This window comes from Alosa pseudoharengus, unplaced genomic scaffold (assembly GCF_046254945.1).
Source record: "Alosa pseudoharengus isolate Yale_2024_CS ecotype anadromous, Long Island Sound unplaced genomic scaffold, YU_APseudo_1.1 YU_APseudo_1.1_scf_19, whole genome shotgun sequence".
Classification (NCBI taxonomy): Eukaryota; Metazoa; Chordata; class Actinopteri; order Clupeiformes; family Clupeidae; genus Alosa; species Alosa pseudoharengus.
The window spans coordinates 12,959,774-12,965,950 of NW_027468657.1; the positions used below are offsets into that span (position 1 = coordinate 12,959,774).

General features: G+C 39.0%; 1 long non-coding RNA gene across 1 annotated transcript; it reads right to left on the bottom strand.

Moving 5' to 3' along the window:
- Positions 1-1,462: 1,462 nt before the first annotated feature.
- On the bottom strand, positions 1,463-4,612 carry LOC143133074 (uncharacterized). The gene is made up of 3 exons (XR_012988430.1): positions 4,574-4,612; positions 3,645-3,745; positions 1,463-1,652 (listed from the first exon to the last, which is right to left on the bottom strand). It is a non-coding gene; the product is annotated as an uncharacterized LOC143133074 (long non-coding RNA).
- Between the last annotated feature and the right edge of the window lie 1,565 nt (positions 4,613-6,177).

Genomic DNA, 6,177 nt, shown 5'->3' on the forward strand with positions numbered 1-6,177 from the left:
AGGCTTAACTAGATTGTGGTGGATCAATCATATTGCCTTCTTAAATCGTAAAATATTCTGTGGTCTCAGTTCACTGTTGAATGGGCCTAGCCTACCCTATGCTTGCTCAAAATATATGCTTTGTCTAGTAGAGGTGCTTCAAATCCCAGTGGGCATTTGATGTCAATTCAACATCAATATGACATCAAACATCGACGTCAAAATTACGTCTAGAAACAGGTCTAGAATGAAAGTTGTATCGACGTCAATGTACTGATGTCAATTTGACGTCAAGATTTTGACCTCCGCGATGTCGTTTTGATGTTATTTTGATGTCATACTTTGTTGGCATTTGATGTCAATTCAACATTTATTTGACGTCAAGATGTTGATGTCGTTTTGATGCTATTCTGATATCATTCAATGTCAAGCTTTGATGTCAATTCGACATTTATTTGACATCAAAATGTCATGTTGATGTCGTTTTGATGCTATTTTGATATCATTCAATGTCAAGCTTTGATGTCAATTCAACATTTATTCTACATCAAGATGTAATTTCCATGTCGAGCTTTGTTGGCATTTGATGTCAATTCTACATCTATTTGATGTCAAGATGTTGATGTTGTTTTGATATTCAATATCAAGCTTCAATGTCAAATAAACATAAATGCGACAAACATTGATGTCAAAATTACATCAGCATTTATTGACATATATTTTGATTATTTGTGCAGAATACGACAACAAAATGCAGTTTGTGTCTAACTAGAAGTGCAAAAAAGCAGAAAAGTGATATACAAAGTATAGACAGGTGGTGCATATACAGGACAAGACACAGTGCCGTGTAGACAGTAGTATACAGTTGGTTTATAGAAGGTGGTGTAGAGTAATATAAATTAAATATGTGCAGTGTATTAGTAGTTATCTTATAAGGGCAGAATAAATATGGCTAAATATGAACAATGTATGACAACATGTACAATGTAGTAACAAGTAATGGAATGTTGGAGAACATTGAGAGATCCAGTTGAATGGAGAGAGACAGAGAAAAGGTTTCTTTTAACAGGGTTCCTACACATTTTCTATTTTAAAATCCCATACTTTTTCCATCCTTTAATTTACAAACTTTTTGGTAGATTTTTCTGACCATTCTCGACAATGCTACTCCCAAACCAAACATTTGTCTCAGCATCCAGGAATCGTTGAGCACCTACATTTGTGCTTTAACATTGATGGTGTGCCACTTTTTAAATCCTCCAACTTCCAAATGTGGCCCATACTCTGCAACTTTCACAACTTTGCTCCTTTCATTGTGGCCATCTACTGTGGAGTTGCTAAACCAAATTCAGAGGAAGAGTACTTAAGTGACTTTCTCCAGGAGTTGCAGCAGTTACAGCAAGATGGCATTGTTCATGGAGGCAAAGCACTTCAACTGTCTGTGAAAGTATTCATATGTGATGCTCCTGCCAGGGCGTTCTTTAAGTGCATTCTTGTTACCATTCTTGTGAGTGATGCACTATCAGAGGCACCTATGACGGGAAGGTTTGTTCTTGGGGCCAAAGAGCCAGGTGCGGTTCCAAGGGCTGAAGACTGTTTTGTTTAGGCCAGCTCTGCTGCCACTCTGCCTCCACCGTACTGCTGCCACTCTGCCTCCACCGCACTGCTGCCACCTGTGGACAAGGAGGAGTGCGAGTTATACAACAAAATTAGTTATTAGTTGTTAGTGGCAGCACTAGTATAAAACCTCTAGAATCTCTAAAAACAATCACAAATAGGGCAGTTCATCACAGTTCAACAATTGTGGTTTGGAACTAGGCCTGCTGCAACTGGATTGATAAAAAGTAATGTAGTTGCAAACATCTCACCTGGCTACTTGTATTTGGGAAGAGCAAAAGCTATCAGCCATCAGCATGATCATGTTATTAGGTTGTTGTTGGAAAGGAATATCCAGTGTTTCCTCTACATTTATTTAAGCATGGCGGTCCGCCACGGTTTAAATCCTATCCCTCTCAAGCCCTCTGAAGTCACATTAAATGGGATAGGATTCAGGAACTAATTAATTTAAACCTCACTGACCAGAAAATGTAATGTCTGTTTCATAGCAGTTATTGCTAATCAGACATGATGTTGAGCAACTAGAATTGTTTTTAAAATCCCGGGAGTGACACCCCCAAGTTTTTTTTTTTTTTTTCCGGGGGGCGGATGGGTAGGTGGGTGGGTGGACTAGGGGGTGGCTCAAGGACTAGAGTGCCTTAGCCTGGGTTTTCCCATGCTGCCTTACACACGCGATTTTATTCACGCTGCTAGGCAGCCTGGATTCTATGGACTTCGTTTTTCACCTCAACGAAGGAACAATTCACAGAACGGAGGGAGGGCAGCAAGACGATAACGACACGCCGAAGCCGTTATGAGCTATGTACAGACGCATTTGATAGACATTCGTAGCGCCCAATAAACGGCTCTGGGCATTCGTAAACCATGTTTCAAATACGAGAAAATTAATGTCTAATTCCCAGACCCTATCTCAATGAGGTCTGACGTTAGCCAGGCTAAGAGCGCCTATTCATGGAAGAGGCATGCGTGTTGGAAGTAGTTTTCAGCTAAAGAGACACTGAAAACATGTTTTAATCTGTATACCATTAACATTGCATAACAAAAGTAAAACATTAATTTGTAGAGTACCAAAACCAGACGTCTTTTGAGTGTAATCAGATTATGGCAATCATTTTTACAATTGTTTACAACTTAACTCTATGTCCTCACTTGAACCCATTTGCAAGGATGGACGACGCTGAGTATAGAACGTGCTGGCAGTGACAGATAACATGTAAACGCGCCATAGCAGTGACGAGACGCACACACCATACAATCGGCCTGACATTTTGAGTGAACTTAAATGAACTACCTAGCAACAATTCCAACACTCACAAGTTAAGGATGTCTTCAGAGAGTTACACTTGATAAGCATGATAGGTCTACTTTTGGCGCATCAACAATTGAAATGGAGGGGCAGCGTGACTATTTCGGTAAAGGCTACAATCTTTGATAGGTGTAATCTCAAAAGAAAGTTCACTTTCTCCATCATCGAACTCTTGAATACAGTGATGGTACAAACCAATATCTGTAATGCAGTGGGTAAATTAACGTTACGTTAGCAGTAGTTTTTACGTTTTATGCAAAAAATATATGGTTTATGTAACAAACCCTTCAAATTTGAGAGAGACTGAACAAAAATATGAGTTTATTGTAAAGTTTTTGATGGGGAATTCAGAGGAACCCATGTAAAAAAAAAAAAAAACGAAAAACTGATGCATTTAGTCCAAATTAACTGTGCTAAAAAAGTAAAGTGAATGGGTGTTCAACTCTTGAAATAGCATGCATCTCCTTCCATGCAATCCCCGCCCCACCCCCACCTCCACTTATTTCCCACGCTTAACGGTAGTGTTATATGTAGATAAATTACAATACTTACAGTATTTGAAGTAGCTGCACAACCATGCTAAATAGTATAGTTTTGGCACACAGTACACAAAGACACTTCTGCCATCATACCGGAATGTAAACTATACTCGTAAACGTGCTAATTACCAACCTTTTCGTTCTAAACAACAATGTTTTTAATACTTCAAAATAACATTGTGTGTGTGTGTGTGTGTCTTTACCTGGTGAGTGAACTCTCTTGCGAGCTTGGACGTGGCACACATTTGGAATATTCCAGAATGCACTCAGTGTTCTTACTGCAGCAATCCTCACAACACACCACCTGCAAACAGAGGGAGACTAAGATTAATATGTTGCAAAACACACAGAACATGAAAAGACCATCACTGAAGCACTACTACACTAACATGCATCTTAACACATGCCTCAGAGCAAGTCAGGTACATCAAACAAGGGGCAAATAAGGGCTATGAAATGAAGAACATGTAGCCTAACACTACCCTTCACAAACTAAAGATCCCTTTACTTGTAGGCATGATATTGAGGTGCCACCCACCCATCACATCCATTAAATGACAGGTCTGTTAACAAACATGGCTATATTAAACTGCAGTTCCTTAAATCAGTGGGTAGATAACTGATATATATATATATTACTTAATTCATACAGGACCTCTTTGCAGTTATAGCAACACTATATTATGTATCAACACTAGCACTACATGTATTAAGTTTAAATACAGTGACCTAACGTTACCTATGTCCCATGGAAGTTCGCAAGGTAGAGCTAACTTTAACCGTTATTAATTCTAACGTTAACAACTTTCATCTGTGTCTGCTAGCCTGCATGGTAACAGCCATTTTAAATGTAGCTAACGTTACTTTAAATGTATAGCTAACTTACTTGCGCCTGATATGTCATTCTAAAACTAACAAACAGACAAACAGGCAAACAAACAGATATTCCACATAATAGTGAAGTTAGTCTGCTACTGGAAAAGTTAACATTAACAGCTAACATCGCTAGCGTTAGCTCACTAGCTAATTCTAAACATGACTAACGGCTTTGATTAACATTCCATTATGAAAACAATATATTTCGAATAAATTCACGTTTTCAATTGGCATACAAAAGTACTGTAATTCTTACCTGGGATATGATGACGGCAGAGTTTGTACAGCTTACACATTAAGTCAGAGGCATGACAGAAAAGTGACGGTTGATTGTTGAAGTCACTGGTGACCAAAGATTCTAGAGCGCTACGCTAATTAACATTATTGGTTCTCATATGGTGGTCAATTCAATGACGTCAATTCCATATCATTTTGACGCCCTTTTTCCTATGCCTTTTTTCTTGATATCAAATCAACATTGATTTAATATCAATCATATTGACCCAAGTTTATAGACCAGTGACTACATGTTAGATTGATCCCTTGTTGGACGTCTTTACAACCACAAGCAAGCCATAGCTTGTAATGCTAAAATAGTATGAAATTATAGATGCTCAACATGGTGGTCAAAACCTTGACTAATTCTTGACATCAAATTGACATCACGGTGCCCGCTGGGATTGGCGCTTAAAATCGCCTGTCTCAGAATATAGAAGAGGTCCAGGGCAATTCCGCGCAAAACTGTCACATCCATATTTAGTTGGCGTTACGGACGTGACAGTTTTGCGTGGTATTGCCCCCGTATCGTTATATAAAGCTCTGTTCTCGCTGTCTAGCTTTCTCCTCTTTGAGCAATCGATGATTTGAAAATAACTTATAACTGATATCCATCTGATTGTTTCTCGTCCCGTCTCCTCTCCTCGCTCGTTTCAGGCTATCAGTCTCTTCTCCATAGTAGGCTACTTTACTTACTGACTCGACTTTATCAGAATCCACAGATTTCACTGGCTGATCTAGCAGCAAGCTAAATGATGGTTCCTGAAGCTCCTGAAGTAAATGCTGTTATCCTAACCAACGAAACATTTAGCGCAGCTTTGAAATCTTACGTGAAAATCTAAATTAGGCTATTATGGTCTGGGTCCGGATAGGAACACGTCACGGTCCGGACTCGGACCGCGGTCCGCCATTTGGTGATGGCTGGTCTAGAGTGTGGCCTTTCTGATGTGTTGCCATCACTGATTGAGTAAGGTCAAAAGAGTCCACTATGCATAAAAACTCATGAACCAAAGGTTTTGAAGGGCAACAGATGTGAATGTTGAAATCCCCTAGAATCAATAATTTGTCAGAATGAGTGGCCATGAATGATAAAAGGTCAGAGAATTCTTGAATAAAATTAGAAACCAATTTTAGGTGGTCTGTGCACTAATGCAGAGAGGACAGGAGAATTAGCATGATTTTTTAAAAGCTGAACCTCAAAAGTAGAGTAAACATCAGTTGGTATAATTCTACAATTAAAACCGTCTTTTAAACACTGTTGCTAGACCACCTCCACAACCAGTAGGGGAGTTGAAAAAGCTGCAATTAGGAGGGAAAAGTTTACCAAATGGAATGAGATCACCATTGTTAAAGCGATGGTCGACGTTTCTTCCGTGATTTGGATAAAGCCCGTAAAAGTCCTTGCAGGAAGCGATTACATCAACGTTTTTTGGTATATCCCGTTTTTAATATTTTTTTCCGAAGTGTTTTATATTAATACACAGGATTAGATGTTAAAATCCCTTGTGCCAAAATCCAAGGTAAAAACACATTCAGAAGCCCCTGCTCAAGTTTAACTTTAAAAAGCACACTACCCACAAATCC